Source organism: Rhineura floridana, chromosome 4, assembly GCF_030035675.1.
Source record: "Rhineura floridana isolate rRhiFlo1 chromosome 4, rRhiFlo1.hap2, whole genome shotgun sequence".
NCBI classification, from domain to species: domain Eukaryota; kingdom Metazoa; phylum Chordata; class Lepidosauria; order Squamata; family Rhineuridae; genus Rhineura; species Rhineura floridana.
In genome coordinates this window covers 42214733-42235334 of record NC_084483.1, presented here as the reverse complement: position 1 = coordinate 42235334, position 20602 = coordinate 42214733, and positions in this window count along the sequence as shown.

Sequence of the window (20602 nt, the reverse complement as noted above, 5' to 3'; positions counted from 1 at the left end):
GAGGTCAGCGCACACCTGCTCAATAAGAGCCCTGCCTCTCAGCATCCCCAGGTCATTGCCCCCCAGGTGAATGACCAAAAAGTGTGGTACCTCATGAACCACTGCAGAATGGAAAAGCGTAGGGAGGAGCCCGTCCCATCGCATCCCTCGGCGGCCCAGCCACTGCACTGTGGCCCACTGGCTCAGCCCCAGCTGTGTGCCAACACGTGAGTTCGCTGCCCGACGGCCTGCCCAAAAGACCATACTATGGCCACAAAGAAGGATGCGTGCTCTTCCATCTCCCCTCCAGTGGCCTGCCAAAACAAACAGCAGAACATGTAAACAACAACAAATTTTTTAAGGCTGGGTGTGTCGAATCCCTTGGAATGGCCTAACGTAAGATCTGTAAGAATTGGAACGCCACCTCCCAGTGTCTGCAGTTGCTCTTGTGAAAAGCCCAGGCATGCGGCTGTGGAAGCCACGCCAATACGGAAGGAGTGAGTCCCAAATAACCTAGGGTCAAGCCCCAAAATAGCAAGGGCCCTCCTGGTTAGTGTCCAGAATTGGAATTTAGAGAGAGGTGTGCCATCCTGATGAACGAACAGATATCCATGGTGTTGGCCCCTCATGGCCACAAAATTCCGTAAGGCAGCCACTGGACAAATACCACGATCCCGTGTTGGAGAAAGCAAAACCACCCGTACCTTTTTACGCTGGTCAGTTTTTGACCATCGTAGTCGTATTAGGGCTTGCTCATTACTGCAGCTGAGGTCAGCTATCAACAGAGCCCTGAAGGACGAATCAGCCTTGGACCCGGCCACTACCTCGCTGATCCGGAATGCTCCAAAGAAAAGGGTAAGTGTGGCAGCGTGAAATAACCGTGCTTCATAAGTGGAAGCACATAGTACCTCCCTCTGTAGCCGAAGTCCTTGAAGGACTTCCGGGTGAATGGGTGAACGGGCATCTGGAGCCACTGTGTGCTCCCGTGCCCAACCTTCCAACATCCTGCATATGCGAAAGTCGTTCGAGAAATCCTGAAACCCCTGTGACTTGGCTAAAAAGGAAAGGCCGGAAAGCTTACCTCTAATAGTCTTGATTGCAAGGCCCTTCCTCTTACCTTCCACACAAAACTCAATGAGGTGTTCCACGGGGATAGGCCATTGCTGTATATATCCCCTTTCAGCCCGGAAAGACAATAACTCCCTACCTGATCTTTGGTAGCTGGCCATAGTGCTGGGCGCAATGGATAGGCTTATTGCCTGTTCAGATTCGAGACGCCAATCTCCCATAGTTCCGGCGGTACCACGTCTGGCTGAGCCCTGGCCCACGGTGCCAGCTGTCGAAATCTCTCCATCTGGTTCCGTGACAGAGCATCAGCAATACTATTATCAATACCGGGGACGTGGCGTGCCAGGAACAATATATTAAATCGGAGACAGTGTAAAACAAAAGCGCGTACTAGGTGCATGACCCTTGGATTCTTTGATGACAGTGAATTGATAACGTGTACCGTGGCCAAGTTATCACACCAAAAGTGGACTGTGGTATTCTGAAACCTATCCGGCCAAAGATACACTGCCGCCACTATTGGGAAGAATTCCAGGAGGGTCAGATCCCTAACCAAACCCTCTTGTACCCAGGTCTGTGGCCAGCTTCCATGGCACCATAATTCATTGAAAATAACCCCAAATCCAAAAGACCCAGAGGCATCCGAATGTACCTGTAATTCGGCCTCCAGGAGGAGGTCCTGTCTCCAAAAAGAAACCCCGTTAAACTCGTGTAAAAACGTAGACCAGATTGTAAGGTCTGCTTTTAGGGCTGCTGAGACCCTAACGTGGTGGCGGGGGTGAGAAAGCCCTGACATGGCCTCATACACCCTTCGAAGGAAGGCGCGACCAGGCGCTACCACTCTGCAAGCGAAATTCAATGAACCTGCAAGCTCCTGCAGAGAAAGTAGAGTTGCCTTTTTGCATGTAATAACTTGTGCCACCTTTCTTTTTAATAAGTCTAACTTCTCCAATGGGAGCCTGCAGCATTGAGCTAAGGTATCTATTTCAATACCTAAAAAGGTAATAATAGGGGATGGGCCCTCGGTTTTCTCTTCCGCCAATGGGACTCCTAAGTCATCAGATAACCCAGCGAAATGATCCATAAGATCCTTACAATCGCCAGTGTATGCACGGCCAGCAAACAGAAAATCATCTAAATAATGAATCACTGATTCAGAACCAGACCGCCTCTTGACCGCCCATTCCAGGAAAGAACTGAAACGCTCAAATACTGAGCAAGAAATCGAACAGCCCATGGGCAATGCTCGGTCTACATAAAATTTGTTTGCAAAAGCAAAACCTAACAATTCGAAGTCCTCAGGATGGACAGGGAGGAGTCGGAAAGCTGATTTTATATCACACTTTCCCATCAAGGCCCAGATGCCACAGCCCCTGACCATGGTAACTGCACAGTCAAATGGGGTGTATTGCACCGAACAGAGGTGGTGTGGGATAAAATCATTTACGGACTGGCTGTGGGGATAGGAAAGATGATGGATTAGACAGAACTCACCAGGCATTTTCTTTGGAACGATGCCCAGAGGAGAGACACGTAGGGAGGCAGTGGGTGGTAAAAGGAAGGGGCCTAAAACCCTGCCCGCCTTCCTTTCTTTATCTATCTTTTCTTGGACTACTTGTTCCATGCCTAAGACAGACTTAAGATTCCTGGACCGGAATGCACGCCTAGGTCCAGTGTAAGGGATCTGAAACCCTGAAGTAAAACCCTCTAAAAGAAACCGAACATCTTTAACTAAGGGGTAAAACGTTAACAAGCGTCGTAACTCTGCTAACTTAACTGGGCTGGGGCCCTTTTCCTTGAGTTGCCCCTTGATGCCCTTGTCTCCTGGGGCCGGGGGGATCTCTATTCCCACCCCTAAAGGAACGTCTCCTGGGGCAGGCCGTGCAGGCATGCTGTCTGCCACACATAGAACATTCGTGTCTAAAATGGCATGAGCTGCGACTGCAGGAACCACGGGAGCTGAATTCCCAGCAGAGTAGGCGGGATTGAACCCCCTGGCCCGCGGTCCCGCGGGCAGGGGGGAAAGATGATTGTCTGGTCAGAAGGTGGCCACTATCTGATCTGTCACCGGGTGATGGCCTCGCATGAGACATGAACTGCAGCCACAGGTCAGCCTCCTTCCTGTCCCAGGGGAGGGAAGTGTCATATGCGGCCCTCATAGGAAAAGCTTCATCGTACGAAAGCCAGGCCGTACCCTGGAACTCTGTGTATGTTCTATAAATGATGTCAAGATATTTAATCATGACAGAGCACTTCTGGGGCTGTTTTTGTAATACTACTCCCAGATAAGTTAAGAAAGCAGGCAGCCAGTTGGCCCAGTTACACTCTACTCTGCGCCTTTTTGGCTTGTCCCCTTCTTCATCCCCTTTCTCCTTTTCCTTCTTTATAGGCTCCCTGTACAGCAGGGAAAACAAATCGATGTAGTCTCCTGCCCATATCTTTTCCCTGGTTGCTGGCAGTAAGTGAAATCCTAAGGGGACAGAAGTCTCTCCAAAAGGAAGGGCTCCTTCGCTAATGTGCCCCAGGGGGTCGGTTGAAGCCGCCATAGGGCTGACTCCAGGCAGGGGCGTGGGACGCGAAGGATTTAATTCCTCTGTCACCAGTTCAACAGGTGAGGATCCCCACACCTGTTCACAAGCCTGCATAGGGGTGGGTTGTTGGCTCTCATCTACACCCCAAACTGGTGCTGCAAAGGGCCAAGCTTGCCCTGGCCCCCAATATGGGTAGCCCCATGTAGGCCAACCCCACGCGGAACTTGGGCCTTGTGAGCTAGTCGTGGCGTACTCACCCGAACTGTCCCCAGATCCAGCATCCCGTGACGACTGCTGAGCTGCAGCCCCAGCTTGGTTAGCATGAGCCGCCACCCCAGCCAGCCAGCTGGGTCCCACCTCGAGGGCATCCAAACGGGCTAGAATCAAATTCAAAGCCTGGTTAGTGGCATCCTCTGCAGAAGCCGAATGGTCAGTGACTCCTAAGCTCGGCTGCTGTTGACCCTGCTCCCTAACACGCTTGGTGATGGGGGTAGCCTGACCAGCAGCAGCTGCGGGGGTCACATTCTGCTGCCATCTGTTGGTAAATTGTTTGGCATATGGGTTGTGAGCCCCGGCAGTAGCCACCCTAATGGAAGTAGTTTGATGAGAGGAAGAAGCCGAGGGGGGATGGGCATTAAGATCCATGTTGCACCTTTGTGGCCCTCCCCCCCTAGCCCGCTGTGGACCCCTCCCCCTAGCTCGCTTTGCAGGGGGAACATGAGTTGTGGCAAGACTCCGTGAGGGACCCCCAATGCCTCCAGGCGTGCCAGGATGGCAGCCCAAGGTGGCTCTCCACCCCCCACACTGTCAGCCCTGGGGGGGGCAACATCCCTTCTAGGGGCCCTGACCTTTCCTTTCGGCCCCCCTTGCCCCTTTTTGGGTGGCATTGCTATAAAATGCCCTGTCAAACCGAAGCAGTCACGCAATGAGAAATGACTGGGAGGCCTAGTAAAATGGGGGGGCTACTCGGGCTGGGCTGTCACGCAATGAAAATAACTGGGAGGCCTAGTAAAGAGGCCTACTCGGGCCGGGCCGCGTAAAGTGCTCCGGGCCCTGTAAAGTGCTCCCTGATGAGGAGAAATAATGGGCACCGGCCTACTCGGGCCGGGCCCCGAGGAAGGCCAAGGCAGCCGCCTCTGCCCGGCTAACGGCCAGACCTCGCAAGGGAAACCTGGTACAAAAAACCAAACCAAAATGGCGCCCGCCACGATTGCGCCGTTTCAAAATGGCGTCTGCGATCTGCAGCCTGATGCTCCCTCCTACGATGCTCAGGCTGCCAAAGCAAGAAGAGGTGGCTGAGGGGCCGGCACGGGCTTAAATAAGCTCGGCCGCCCATCATCCGCGGCGAGTCTTGATGACATCATGTCATCCTTGGCGCGCCTGCCCTTCCTCACCATGGCGGCTAGGGCTTCACTCCCGGGCCGCAAATCTCACACTGCGACGGTAAGTATCTTGCGGAGCGGGAGTTCTACTATGGCTTTAACAACTTCATGAAAAACTGAGCAAGCAGTTGATACTCCTAGTCCAAACAACTTACTCAGGGTATTATATGTGCTGTTATGAGCAAGCTTCCAGATGGTTACTGCAACCCTTTTTTCAACAGAAACTGCCCTTCACATCTCTGTGTCTGATCTAATAAGAATTGGCTTTAGATCCTCAACAATAGCTTGAAAGGTTGCTCTACTCATCCTAAAATGCTTTCTCCATCTTTCCTTAGTCCACAGCTTAGTCATGACAGTGTTGAACCACAATTTGGTACGTTCAACTTCCCACACTAGTCTGTCCTGCTCCTCCAATCCATTACATATCTCATAATCTGTTATTAAGCTTCTTTGCAGCAGAAAAGAAACCAGAGATATTGCTGCTTTCTGTCTATGGAATATGCCTTCTATCTTTTCTTCATAGTTATTCAAAATGACTTCAGATAAATGCAGTGTTTCAGCATCAAACAAATATGCAGTAGCCTCCAAATAATGATGCCTATGTTTCACATGCAACTATGCCAGATTCTGGAACTGCTCATGTGCATTTAGTATTTGTATTAGTAATTCCAGATCACATACAGCATCCATTGTAGGAATAGATTGACCCTCTGAGTCTAAGGTGAAAGTAATACTTCCTTATACAATGCTAGGAAGCAGTGGAATTCTACTTTTAACCTGGAAGAACATGTGACAATATATTGTAACCATAGATCTATAAGGGCAGACTTACATACAAGGCATGCCTTCAGGCTCACTTTGGTAGCCATCTTTAATCCTTCTCTAGGGCAAAACTCAAAACCCGCACTTAGAAACTGGGTATACAATTGCACAACACATCTGCATGCTAGTAAGTCAAACACAAAGCTTTGGTATACAATTGTGTACCAAACGTAGGCTAAGGGGAGGTCAGGGTGACACTTTACTGAAATTGATCTTTGCTGCACATTTAGGGAGTTCTAAATAGGGAATTTGGGGCTGGAATCCTAAATCAGCCTTCACCTTGCTTCTAACCTGCAGTATTAACAATGGACAACATTGAATGAGTGGCAACTAGCATTCACCCACATACCCTGAGCCTGCAGTAGAAGCGTTCTGCCTGTATTATAAACTAGCAGTAGTACTACTAAGAAATAAGCTCTACAATAAGTGCAGAGCTAAGAAATAAGTGTAATACTTTCAGGTAGTTATTAATATAACTCTATAACATTGTACACTGTCTTGATATTTTATAATATGGCAGTATAGAAATATTTTTATAAAATAAACAATCAGACACACGGGAGGTCCCCTTTGAATGCTCTGTGTTGAAACCAAATTGTTTGCTCCAATCCTTTTGTAAAAAAAAAATTATGTTCATCAGAATTCTACTTGCTACGAATGTCATGTTTTGTGTAACGGAGACTATAATCGGTGACACAATTATTATGTCATCCAGGACTCGAAAATATGACAAAATCATGGATATTAGATATGATTTTTTTATTACAGACATTTTTTAAAATTTCAATAGATTAAATAAGTAAAACTTTTTTTAAAAAAAAAAATTGCATTTCCTAAAATATTTTTATTGCCAGAAATAAGAACATCAGTGCTTACTAACTACATATTGGATAAGTACCACATAAACTTGCAAGTTTTTTCCAAGTTTACCACTAAATTTATGTAAAATAATATTCCTTATTTATATAAAATAATTTGAGAATCTATCTATTTGTAAATAGTTATTGCTATTTTACTACTAAAAAATCTGAACAAGGTTTTCTCTAATGTGAAAAAGTGTTAAGAATAGTTTTGTTCATACCTTCACGGTTAAATGCTGGAGCAACTGAAATGAGACTTGCTGTGTCATCCAAGTCTTCAGCCTGAAATAGAGATTCTTCTCATGTTTGGGGAAGGGAAGAAACAGGAGGGGAAACTCTTGTTGACTTTTCCCTTCTCTGTATTAGACCAAAAAATGAGAGAAATCTCAGTCTTCAAAGCCCCCTTCTACACAACCTTGATTGGGAAGCCAAATGTTAGCAGGGGATAAAAAAAATAGACTTTATTTATTATTAAATTTATATCTCAAAGGGAGCTCAGGGCAGCGCCAAAGACTTGGCTAACTATCCCAAAAGAACTCTTGTCTATCTGTCAATATATTATTTGAGGAATATAGAACTTTTTATTTTATTTTAAAAAAACTCATTAGAATTGTTATTTTGCCTTCTGAAACACAGTTTACAGTCTTCCCTAGGATAATTTCTTAGGTTTTTTTTGTCTCTTCCCTCTGCCTGTTTCTTCTGCAGGTTCTTTGCCTTGCATGGTTGGACACAGATGTTGTGAAAGGTTTAAAATGAGATTCTGCTCTTGTTGTTTGATTTGTGGCATGTCTTTGTCCACAATAAGGACTCTCCACCCTGCTATCTAAAGTTGGGTGATGACAAAAAGAAACTTGTGGGGGTGTGGCTGCTGAGTAGAACCCTTGCTGCTGCGTAGGGTTGCCAGGCTCTTGGCCTGAGACTGATCCTGTATCTTTAGGAGAAGAGAAGGCCAGCCAAATGCAGGTGTTCTTGCAACCCTATAATGGTAAAAACCACAAGGTGGAATTCTCCCTCCCCCCTCCACAACTTTTAAAGACACAGAAGACCTCTTGGTTGTCAGGCCCGGCCTCCAAGAGGTCTTCTGTATCTTTAAAAGTTGTGGAGGGAGAAGGGAGAATTCCACCTTGTGTTTTTTCCCATTACAGAGTTGCAAGAACACCTGCACTTGGCTGACCTTCTCTTCTCCTAAAGATACAGGATCAGTCTCAGGCCATGGACCTGGCAACCCTACTGCTGCGGCACTGCCGAGGCCATTGCTTCTTGAAATCTTTGTTTTAATCCTTGAGCAACGCTTTCCAAGGCTCCAGTAAATTTATCCATAGTTCTAAGCATTGTAGTTTCAAATGCTTCATCAGATTCTTTAAGAGCCATGCAAGCTGTTTCTGAGCACTCTCGCATTGCATCAACAAGTTTGTCTGTCTGTGTTATGAATACCTGCCTAACTTGGGCACGTCTCTCAGTTTCTCTATGGTCCATTTCATCAAGTTTCTCCATTAGTGCCTCTGAATTACGCTGGCTGATTTCAATTAATTTTTTTGTTAATTTTAATCTGTCTTCCTTTCTCTTATTACGATAGTTTGCCATCCTCTCTGCATTAGAGAGGAGCTCTGGTCTTGCCTCAGGAATATTCGAAGGGGGATCAATTTCACCTGTGGTCAGAGAAATAAGAGGTTAAATGGATAGAAATGAAAGCAGAGTGGTACTTTTTCTTAGGCTGACAGGAAGCCTTAACTTTCTAAATAAAGGTATTTTAATGTAGCAGCAGTTGTTCACCTACTGAAAACACATTTTAGATGTATAAATTGATTTGTAATTCACTGCACAATCCTATACATATCTACTCAGAAGTAAGTCCAGTTGAGTTCAATGGGTCTTACTCACAGGTACATTTGTATAAGACTGCAGGGCAACTTTAGAGTAAACTCAAAGCAAGCAATTCCATATATATTTAGGTGCAAACCAAACCCAAGATTCACTGGGATGAGCAAGTTAGGATTTGTTTGATCTCCAGCTCAGCCAGGCTACACTGGTGTAACTTAATCATCCTAGCTCAGCTGGAGATAAGATGTCTTAATTTGCTCATCCCAGTTTAGCAGGTTAAACTGAGAATGGTGTAATTTATGCCAGTGTAAGCCACAAAAAATGGGTGTTCCAGGGGTGGCGGGGGCAAGACCCATGGTGGGGGAGACTTATGCTGGATCCTAACTTTGTTCAGCTCAGCCATGTGACCTGGAAACTGGACTGAATGTACACCAGTGTAAATCAACCATTATTTTACAGCCTTGTTTTCCCTCTTCCAGGCTTGGGCTGGCTGAGCTAACAGTATCCCCATTCTGAACAGCATTAGGAACTGATGTACTTTACGCTGGCTTAATTTAAATTATGCCAGCTTTCCTTACGCAGGATTAGGGTTGCCAGACTCAGGGCCTGAGAATGATTCTGTATCTTTAAGAGACGAGAAAATTCAGCCAAGTGCAGGTGTTCTTGCAACACTGTAATGAGAAAAACCACAAGGTGGAATGCTCCCTGCACTCCTTTTAAAGATACAAAAGACCTCTTGGTTGCCCAGGCTCCAAGAGGTCTTCTGTATCTTTAAAAGTTGTGCAAGGGGAAGGGAGAATTCCACCTTGTGGTTTTTCCCATTACAGTGTTGCAAGAGCACCTACACTTGGCTGAATTTTCTCTTATCTTAAAGATACAGAATCATTCTCGGGCCCTCAGCCTGGCAACCCTATAAGGTAGACTTTAAGCAATAATTTATCTCATGTTTCAGTTTTGTCAAAGAGCTTAAAGAAGTATAATTCTCCTATCTTATGCTTACAACAACCTAGTGAGGTATGAGACTGTGGCTTTCCTAAGGCCACCCAGTATGTTGCATAGCTGAGGTCTTAGACCAACAATTTAAACATTCTGCCTTTTACAAGCTCTTTAAGATTCCCAACAATGCATGTCAGAACTCAGAAGACATACAAACATCATGGAGCAAATCCAGGGCCAGCACCAGGCATGACTGGGTCCTTGCCTGCCATCAACAAAGATGGTGGCAGGGGCATCAGCCCCTTAGGAAGCCTCAGCCACCATCTTGGTTGATGGTAGGCATGGATGCGCAGCACAGCCAGCATTCACCACAATAGGAGAGGTAGCTGGGTTGTGCAGGCAGGCGTTGTGGGCCTGCGCAGTTGTAGGGGGGTGCCCAGGATATCTCCCTCTGTGATCTGCAGCAGGGTTGGGAGTTGATGCTGCCGTGGATCACAGAACGGGAGCACTACCTGCCCAACCTAAGGAGGGGCCTTTAGGTGCCCTTTGTGCTGAAGTGAAGCATGCCAGCTGGAAGTTTTTTTTAACTAGTAAAAGATTCCTTTTGTAACTTGTTTAAAACATATAAAGCACTTACCATCCCTAGGTGAAATGTGGCTTTCATCAGTGTCCTTTCTGCCACTGCCTGCTCCTGCATTATCTGATCTCACACTACATTGTAATATGCTTGGGGAGTTCCCCTGGCAATTGTTTCTTAAATACTCATCAGGTTCATTTACTACAGCACCATGCAACTGGTTTTTTTTTATTTACATGGACTTGATCAGGTACTTCATTATTTACATATTCTTCAGGAATTATTTCAAAAGAAATCTGAGTCATTTGAGAATCAATACAAGTTTCTGCCTCTTCGTTATTCTCTGGCATAAGCTTCTCTGAGGAATCATACTGTGGAACTACATTGGCGGCATTTCTCTCCTGTGACTTGCGAACTCCACTCCCTACAGGAGCAAGGCCAGAGCCCTGGACCTTGCTAATTACAAGGTCCCTGTGTATGCACAAGAATGAATCTAATAAATCAAAATACATCATAGTTCTCCTTGCAGCACCAGAAGTTTTGTTATTGGTTTTTATATTTTTGTACCCCCTTCTGAGTTCCTTTGCCCGGTCCTGACACTGCTTTACATCTCGGTTAAAACCTCGTTCTTTCGTGCGGTCTGCTACCCACTGGAATGCATATCCATTCCTATAACTTTCTCCTAATGACTGTTGAACAGCTGTGGAGCCCCACAGTTGAATAAAAGCTTTTGTTTCTGTTGTATCCCATGGCCGACCACGTTCTCGATGGGGCTTTGGAATGGGGATGCGAGTAGAATTTGCAGTATCTGCTATATCCCTCTCAGAAGGAACACCAGAAGGTTTATCCATAACTTTAATATAGAAGTAAATCTAGAAGAGGCACAAAAAATAAATAAAAATAAAACTTCTTGACATAATACAAAAGTGTTCCTATGTATGATAACACACCAGCAGACTTTCAGCTTACTTTATAGGACAAGTAGTTAGCTACAGAAGGTGCTACCTTAGCCATACCTAAGCAGTAACAATGGGAGTGCTATTAGTCAGTTTAGTTGTTCAGAATTGGGAAAAATGTTTGAGCTGGCCCTTATCATCGATAACAATTCCCAATTTGATAATGGATGGCAAATGGTGCTGATTGGGCCATTCCATTTCTGTACTCTCAGGAATGCCTCGGACAAGGAGGCTGTTGGCACAGCAATAACATCTAATTATGTATATATGCATGTATATATTAAATTTATATCCAGCAACATCCTCCAAAGAAGCTAGAGGTGGCTCCTTAAGGGTCAAACTAGACTTTGTTTAATAGTGTAGTGGTCTCCCATGACTACAACTCCCCACATGTTTTTATCTACAAAAATAACCATGAAGAATTCTACCCAGTTCAGGACTGTAGGTAAGGGTGTTTGAAGATTCCCCAGTCTGATTATTGTATTTTATCTCTCCACCAATATAGCTAGTTCATTTTAGACCCTGAACGTAGTGGTCTTATAGTCTCCCCACCCCCCAAGTGGGTCATGGGTATTACATGAACTTCAGTTGTGTAGCACACTGTCAACATTCCTCCTCTCCCCTGTGCGCCATGTCCTGCCTCACCCCCCCACTATTCTGTGCTTTACAACTGCATTCCATATTACTGCTATGCTAGAGTGGAGAAGGGCAACCTATGGCCCTCCAGATGTTGTTGGAGTTGAACTCCCATCATCCTTTACCATTGGCTGTGCTAGTTGGGGTTAATGGGAACTGAAATCTAACAACATCTGGAGGCCACAGGTTCCCCTCTCCCCAGCTACAGTAAACAACAAGCAAAAGCAGTGTGTTAACCCTGATTTTACTATTTGAAATACACTCAACATATGCAGTTTCTCATTTTAGATGCTTACTTAAATCATAGCGCCATTGTGACTACAGGATGAAGTAGTATTTGCTTCTTCTGATGTTAACACATTTACTTGGGAATAAGCACCAATTTGTCATAGAAATGAACAATACATTTTTTACACTAAAATTAATAAAGTGAGCATCTATAGCCATGGACATGCCTGCCCAGCTGCCCTTGGACTTCAAGATATTTTATATAACATTTTATAAAATAAGAAATATGAAAGGATGCTGCAGCAACCATTAACATCCCTAGCAGGCCCCATCACTCATGTGTTGGCAGTGATTCTCCTCTTTACTGATTCTTTTGTCATCTGCCACTCTCTGAATTATCATTTGCCCCTCCCTCCCTTCAGCCCTAACTACACAGTTGAGACACTCACATACCACACAGATGTATTTGCCATCTTTAAAAGAACACATCATCCAGTACAATTGTTTCTCATTCTGATGTGAACAAAATTGAGGAAATGGGTGTGTGCATTTTGCATGCAACAGAACAGCATAATATTTTGGGATGGGAGATTTACCTTCAAAATATATTTTGATCCATTCAGTCTTGTAGTAAAATACAGATCAGCAGAATTATTGTGGCATAAATACTCATGTGGACCAATGCCTTTCCCACCAGTTGATAGTCACACACATGCATATATATCCAAAAAAATTTAATAAAGGAAACCAGAAGGCCATGAGATGCAAGACATGTTTAGGATGGCACTGTGATCCTTCAGATGCTGAACTCTCTTTCTCCCCCCTTCCCTCATTTGCTGTGTTTTCCCTCACTTACCTGAGAGTAAATCCCATTGAACTCTATGGAACTCACTTCCATAGAGTAGGCCTCTTTGAGTGTGCACTGCGACCCTTCAGATTCTCAATTCTCTTTCTCCCTTTCCCTCAACTGTTTCACTTTTTCTCTGTAGGTCTGGAGTGCTAATTCTACTTACCTGAGAGTAAGTTCCATTAAACTCTATGGGACTTACTTCAGCGTAGGCTTCTTTGGGGTTGCACTGTGATCCTTCAGCTGCTGTACTCTCTCTTTCCCCTCCTTCTCTCATTTGCTGTGCTCTTCCTCATTTACCTGGGAGTAAGCCCCATTGAACTCTGGGGACTTACTTCAGAGTAAGCCTCTTTAGGATTACATTGCCATCCCTCCGTGTCTGAACTCCCCTCCCCTTTCCCTCTTTGCTGAGCTTTCCCTCAAACTTTTTGTCTTTTTTTTTTACTATGGGGCTGAATTCCATTCCTTTCATTTCCTTTCCCCTTCTCACCACCTCCGACTTCCCCTGAAACTAACAAGTCAGTTTGAGCCATTCCACAACTCCGTCAATGGGCTTTATCCCTAGCTCTGCTGAAAGTTCCCTCTCCACAGATTGACACTTCTCGTTTATCTCACTTCCGGTTGATTGCAGGAGCCAATAGCTGAGCAAGAGAGGCTCTCCCTGGGGAGAAAGCTACACACGTTCCAGATCCGTGGACAGAATGCAGAGAGACATGAACACGTGAGCAGAACTCAAGTTTATTCAGGGTACCTGTACACGTGGTGATTTTCCAAATCACCACATGTAGAATCTTTCTCACGAGCAGCTGTACCCAGGTACAGGCAACTTGTACCTGGGTACAGAGTAACATGAGAACACCCCTTATCTCTTCACCGCTACCACCATTGATACTTGGTATATGCCCTGCCCACCTTTCTGGTCTATGAAACCCAGCCAAGGATCAGGCATTTTGGTAAACCAAGAACTATTTATTTATTTACACAGGGAATATGTTGAGCCTCAGCTATCCCAGAAGGAACAGGGAGGGGGGAGGCATGAGTTTCAAGCACCTCCGCTGCCAGAAGACGCAGAAGAATTGGAAGTTGTTGAGTCTGAGCAGGACCTTGGGGGTGGGGGTGAGTCTGATCTCCAGCCAGTTCCCACAAAAGGCACGATCTCTGAGGAACAGAGCACACCGCCCCCAGCTCCTGCACAGGACCTGTCAGGGGAAGTTCCAGAGGCAGTGCCAACTCCTCCCTTGCCCAGCCGTTCCCAGGATGCTACCAGCATGGCGCAGCCCCCTGACCTCGAGCCCGTTGCTCAGGAGCAGGTATCTTCTGATGAGCCATTGGAAACACGGCCCCCTTTGTCTCGCTCTTGCCGCCACGAGAAATGGACGGGGCAGAGACAGGACTTGCGAAGGAGTCAGAGATTACGATAGAAAACATTCCCTACTTAAGCTTGCTGCTTGCAGTGGGGAGTTGCTGAGTCAACTTTCTTCATATGCCACAGAGCATGCCTAGAGTGTAGTTAGGGATTCTAGTGAGTTAGCACAGGGTTTTCTATGAAGCCTGAAGAGCCAGGTTTTCAGGGTCCAGCAGAAGCTCATCATGGAAGGGGCATGGTGGATGTCATTTGGGAGGGAATTCCACAGAGTGGGTGCCATGATTGAAAAAGCCCTCTCCCTCGTCCTTCTGGCTCTGGACAGGACAGAATAACAAGATTACTTAAAGGTTTAGTCAACATGCGTGTGGTTTCATAAGATATGTTACCCTTTATATTTCGTAGTCATAAGTAACCTGCCTCACTACCCATCTAAATCTAATCCACCCAACAATCCTCTCCAAAAACCTCTCTCAGAACTCCAACCCATACTTTCAAACACCCAGATGCTCAGCCAATCATCACACAGCATTCTTCAACATTCCAACCCATGTACTCCCCCTCTCACTCAGTCTCCTTACCACATATACTCTAATAAACCCACACTTACCATATTTACAGTAATTACATTTACAGGGGCATCACAGTGTTCCATTTAAAACAGGTTAGAGGTGGGAGAGCATACAATAATATAATGTAATCCTAATGATATCATTCAGACGATGGTATTCCTGATCTCTATGTATGGATGTGAAAGTTGGACAGTGAAAAAAGTAGATAAGAGAAAAATCAACTCATTTGAAATGTGGTGTTGGAGGAGAGCTTTGCGCATACCATGGACTGTGAAAAAGACAAGTAATTGAGTGTTAGAACAAATTAAACCAGAACTATCACTAGAAGCTAAAATGATGAAACTGAGGTTATCATACTTTGGGCACACAATGAAAAGACATGATTCAATAGAAAAGACAATAATGCTGGGAAAAACAGACAGGAGTGGAAAAAGAGGAAGGCCAAACAAGAGATGGATTGATTCCATCAAGGAAGCCACAGACCTGAACTTACAAGATCTGAACAAGGTGGTTCATGACAGATGCTATTGGAGGTTGCTGATTCATAGGGTCACCATAAGTCGTAATCGACTAGAAGGCACATAACAACAACAATCCTAACCATGTCTCATGTTAGAGGAGTGTAACAGTTAGTGTGTTGGACTCAGAGCTTCAAAAAGTTATTTTTTTGAACTATAACTCCCATCAGACCAATCCAGTGGCTATGATGGCTGGGGCTGGTGGGAATTGTAGTTTAAAAAAGTAACTTTTCCAAGCTCTGGTTGGACTAGGACTGAGAGACCAGTATTCAAATCCCTGCTATTGCACTGCTTAAGTGTCCACTGTTTCTTTATGAGGGGAAAGACAGGTAGAGAGAGAACTAGAGAAGGTGGAAGCCACACACTTTTTCTTCCAGTAGAAAAGCAACTGTGACAGCAGAGACCCCTTCTGAATTAAGGTAAGGCTGTAATCCAATATATAAACTTCACAGAGCTTGGAAGTAACTCGTTATTTTTAACGAGTTACTTGTAATTCGTTACAATTTTAAATAACGAGTGGGTAATTCCATTACATTTGGCAAGTAACGGAACGACTAGTAATTTCCCTACTTTTCAGCTGCGACTTTAACGTTTCCATGTTAGGTTGGACATTACTTGAGGGTGGGAACAAGGGGAAGTCAGCTCCTGGCTGTGATTGGTTAACACAAGACATGTGCCTCACACTGATTGGACCTCTGCGCAGACTCTCTCTTCCCTCGTGATCTCACAGAGCTTGGAAAAGTTACTTTTTTGAACTACAACTCCCATCAGCCCCAGCCAGCATGGCCACTGGATTGGGCTGATGGGTGTTGTAGTTCAAAAAAGTAACTTTTCCAAGCTCTGGAAGAGGTGAATAGGCAGGGCCTGCTAGCATCTGAGAGGAAAAAATGGACGCTGGAGGAAAAAGCCAGGGCAAGGACAACGGAGGAGAAGGCAGCAGCAGAATGGCGAAGAGCTGTGGAGGTGAGTGACGATGATTTGTGTGTGTGTGTGTGTGATGATTTGTGTGTGTGTGTGTGTGTGTGTTGATTTGTGTGTGTGTGTGTGTGTGTGCGTGTGCCTCTCCTTACCTCACTGCTGCCTCTGCGGCACCTTCTGCCCCCCCACGGCCTACTTCTCTTCCTTCCCCCCCTTTTTGAACTCTCCCCCTTGTTTCCATGCATACCTGTATGCTGTATTTATCCAGACAGAGCACTCCTGCCTTTGAAAATGCCAGCTAGCTTTTTATTGTATATTTATTTGAACTCCATCTTTCTTTTTATTTGTATTTTTGTCCTGTTTAATCAGAAGACTGAATTGTATGTGGGACAAAAACTGTCTCAGTAATAATAATAATAATAATAATAATAAATCATTAGGCGTATAATAAATGGCTTAAGGCTGATTTTTTGTTCTTGGCAGAGATGAGGTGAGAAGTAGGGTCCTTGCAGCTCCTCCTCTCAGTCCCCCAGCTCTCAAACTCATGTTCTGTGAGAAAGAGAGAGATTCCCAGTCCCAGAGAGAGACAACTCCTGTAAACCCCATTCTCTCCAACAGCATCCCCAGGCGGGGTACCTGTGAAGATCACCTCTTGTTGAAAATAATCCATTTATTGCAGCTGAATATCTGGGCAATGTAAAATTAAAATGTTTAACTGATTAATCCTCTCCCTTTCAATAAACTGATCAATTACATTTCAATTGATTTGCTTATCACCAAGACTTCAAATCTATGAGAATTTTCAGAATATAATAATTAAAAGGAGTGCAAGACAATGAAGAATTCAATACAGAAGCTCTAGGGCACACAGTTAAAAAAAATCAAGGCTGATCTTTGTTATTGTTTCATGCATTCCCCGGTACAGTAACACACAAAATTACTCTAAAAACAATAAAGTGTCTCATATTAAAACTCATTCTTACCAATAAAAATAGGCCCCACTGATTAATCAACTCTCCTTTTAGTTAATGAATCTGCTGAAAATTAAAGCTTGTAGCCCTAGAGTTGGTTTTTTTTTTTTAAAAAAATCATTTGACCAGGAAGACAAGTACCGTTCAGTTCGCATACAGTGAATTTCAGAGTTGAGATTAATCTGTTCTCATCACAGTCCAGGCTTGTGTATTTATGTGCAAGCCCTTTCTTGATGACATTGCCATGTGGTGACCAAAGCAAGGAGGAGAGAAGTCTCAGGCTGTGTGGTGCAGTCGCTGCAACACAATTGCTGCCTAGAAAAGAATGTGGAGGTGCAAAAAGCAGAAGCTCAAGTAAGCTTCAATAAGATGAACAGTGCCAAAGCTGCACAGGCTGCAATAGGCAATGTTGAGGGGTTTCATCATTACTGCTTTTTAGGAAGTGAAGGTCAACCACTGTCAGTGCCGCCCTGGGCTCCTACTGCGAGGAAGGGCGGGATATATATAAATATAAATAAATATATATATATACAGAAAGAAAGAAAGAAAGGAGAGATGTAAAGGGGAGTATTTCTTTAGATGTTACCCTACTTTCCATTTTTGCTTTCTATTTGCTTCTAGCCCTATTCTGTCACTCTCCAGTACACATGAAGAAGGGGCAGTGAGGGCAACTCCCAAAGCTGGGTGTTGCACCTCCAAGTTAGTTACTTAGAACTAGGTATACCTTTCCTATCTACGATGTATTTCTATAAATGAAATAGCTTTTCTTATTTTACTAAGTCTTAAGTCTCAGTGATCTCAGTGCAGGGTAAAAGCCTGCCACAAACACACACATTGGCACACACAAGCATCATAGACTGTTGACAATCTCTGCTAATATCTATACAAATGTACATAACATGCATCACCTGAACTCACATGATCTAGAGTTACCTTAGATCTTGCAAGATTTGCAAATGAGAAGCAATAGGGTTTTATATTAGTTCTGATTGTCTATTGGGCTATCATAGGTTATATGTTTTTTCATTTTCTATGGCAAAAACTCCAACTTCAGTGGAATTTATGTGATGTGTTCTAATCATTTGAATTTGGCTAATGAATGCTTTATTCTTTCATCAGAACTTTAGCAGTAGTAGTAAAATATTAATAAAAAAGAAAAGGGAAAGAAAAAATACTTTACATACATCATTCAGCTGTATTGCTAATTATAGATATAGATATAAAAGATAAATGGCATTTTGTCAAAAGTATTTTTGTCTACATTTTATACCTCATCCTTGGTTTTCCAAGCTTGGCATGGAATGCTTCTCATACAGAATTAATTTGAAATGCTGCATATTTATTATCATAATCATCATATTCAAAATAAAAAATATATGTACCACCTTCAAGTTGATTCCAACTTATGGTGACCCTATGAATAGGGTTTTCATGAGGCTGAGAGGAAGTGACTGGCCCAAGGTCACCCAGTGAGCTTCATGGCTATGTGGGGATTTGAACCCTAGTCTCATTTTGTTCTCACAACAACCCTGTGAGATAGTAGGTTAGACTGGCCCAGGCAGGGTTATTCAGTCAGCAAAAATGATGCAAATAGGATCTCTTTTAATTGTGCTATCGACCTGCTTACTTCCACTCTGACTGGGGCATCTTGCAGCATGGGGAAGAGATGGGGACACATCACAGCTGAAGTTCACCCATATAGGAGCATTATCTCTTGTTTATTACAGAGACGCCTGTTGCAGGTTTTGCTGCTGAGAGCAGCAGTCAGTTAGTGCGGCCACTTGAGTCACAGCTTGTTGATCCTGAGGAGGCAAAACTAGAAAGTGAGGTTCAGAAAGGAGGCCCTGTGCACGAGGAGGAGGAGGGCATGAAGCAGTGCCAGTTGCCCACAGCCACATCTGCAGAAGTACCATGGTTTGGCTTTGAGAAAGCTTGTACATTTGTGAGCCAGAGTGGGAAAAATGTTGTTGTACGATGCAATTACTGCCTTCCAAGGATCAAAAATCTGAGATCAGCTGTTTCCTCCTCATTCAATGTGAAGAAACATTTTGAGGTAAGCCTTTGTCATGCTGGTCCTCCAAGAGTGTCCATTGTCTATTTATGTTTAAACTGTGAAGTTCCTCTTCCATTTTTTCTTGGATTCATGCTTTGTTCTTCCTCAGAGGGCACACCCTGAGAAGCTGAGAGCAATTGAAGAAGCAATAAAGGCAAGGAGACGTGGCCTTCCTGAACCAATGCATGACACCCCTCCTCCCAAAATGCTGAAGCAGCAGCAGACAACCCCTGAGAGGTGGGGATCTGGCAGGGAGCCTGTCACCCAGACCAATCTCGACAGGAGAATCATTGATTTCATTGTAGAGGAGACATTACCACTTCAGACTGTGGACAAACCATCATTCATTAATCTGGTTCGCATTGGACTCCCCAAAGATCTCACCATCATATGTGCCAAGACTCTGAGAGACAGAATTGAGAAGAGAGCATGCCACATGAGAGAAACTCTTGCAAACCGAATGGGTGCTGTGGCATATATAGCAACCACTGCAGATTGTTGGACCAATGGTAAGAAGAGTTACTTTGGGGTAACAGCCCACTGGATCAACCCAACTACCCTGAAACGTGAGGTCAGGGCCTTGGCTTGTAAGCGTCTAAAGGGGCGCCATACATACAATGTCCTTCCAAAAGCACTGCATGATGTACATGTGCAGTACAGGATCCACAACAAAGTTATGTGCACTACTACAGACAATGGCTCCAACTTTGTGAAAGCGTTCAGAGTTTTCATGGCCAAAGAACCAGTGGAAGCTGCAGGCACCAGTGACGATGATGGTGATAACCAGGAGAAGGAGGAGGCTGAGGTGGAGTTTGTGCCTATCTGTGAGATCCTGGACACAGGACCTGAGGCAGAGGAAGAAGCTGCAGACTCAGGAGAGGATTTTGTTTTACCACCACACCAGAGATGTGCTAGCCACACCCTCAACCTTGTGGCAACACAAGACATAGAGGCCATGCTTTCTGACTCCTCCAAAAGTAGTCTTCTTGGTCCTTTCAAGAAACAGTTTCATTCCTTGATGGGAAAGTGCAGCAAGTTGTGGTCCAAGCAGAACCAGTCAGCACAGATTGCTGAGTATATCCATGCGCAATGTGGTGTGTATCTGAAGGTACCGAATAAGACCAGGTGGAATTCCACCTTTGATGCGTTGAAGCAACTACATGAGCTCCTGTCAACTGTGCCACTAAAAATGCACGCCATAATGGACCGCTGCTCCTTGTCCAGGATCACAGCTGCTGAGATTGAAGTGGTACAGGAATACACAGAGATTATGGAGCCACTAGCCCAGTCCCTAGATATCCTGCAACGGGAGAACGGCATGTTCATGGGGTATTTGCTACCAACGCTCTGCAATCTGGACCGCAAGTTAGAAGGACTGGAAAACAAACCTGAGAGGTACACATACTGTTTTCAGCTGCTGAGAGGTGTGCGCGAAGCCCTAAGAAAGCGGTTTGCAGCTATCTGGGAGGACAAGAGGCTTCTTCTGGCAGCCTGCCTACACCCTCACTTCAAACTAGATTGGCTGGAATCGTGTCAGGCCACCACCCATACCAACAAGCAAGAA